We start from the raw sequence: 650 nt of genomic DNA on the forward strand, positions 1-650 counted from the left end.
ATTCGTTGCTATTCTAATTAGCTAGCAGAGCTTTGTGAGATAATATCACACATAATAATTACTTCTAGTTACTATTATAATTAAATGGGCAAATTAATTACTATAATTATGAATAGAAAACGATTTCATTGACACTTACCGTCATCTCTCACATCTATCCATCGCTCTAAAGGAATGAAATAAAGAAGAGGAATAATAAATTGGCAGTTCTATGGTAGTTGAATTGAAGCAAATAGTAAAAGTTATGCACAGTAAAATGAAAAGTACACCTAGAAACGGTTTACAAAGAATGCTCTCTTCCTCTTTCTCTATTTATGTGCTCTATAACCTCTATATATGCGTGTCCTATAAAGCTATGGAACTGATTAGCTACGATGTAAAATTAAGAACATTCTCGTACTTCTGATGGTTATGAATACTTTTGATGTTACAAAGCAATTGCGGAAAAAATTCAACGAGTTCTATATTGCCAAATAAACAGACTATAATAGATGAACTGGCTATACCGAAAGATTGCTATCTATTTATTATTAATAAGAAATATATGTAAATTATAATTAGTAAATACTACCACTTCATCAACTATTGTAGATTGTACAATAATTATTGCAACTTGAGAACTAAATTAAGATGGAGATCATTGCCACTCT

Source organism: Trichoplax adhaerens, genomic scaffold, assembly GCF_000150275.1.
Source record: "Trichoplax adhaerens TRIADscaffold_168 genomic scaffold, whole genome shotgun sequence".
Lineage (NCBI taxonomy): Eukaryota > Metazoa > Placozoa > Uniplacotomia > Trichoplacea > Trichoplacidae > Trichoplax > Trichoplax adhaerens.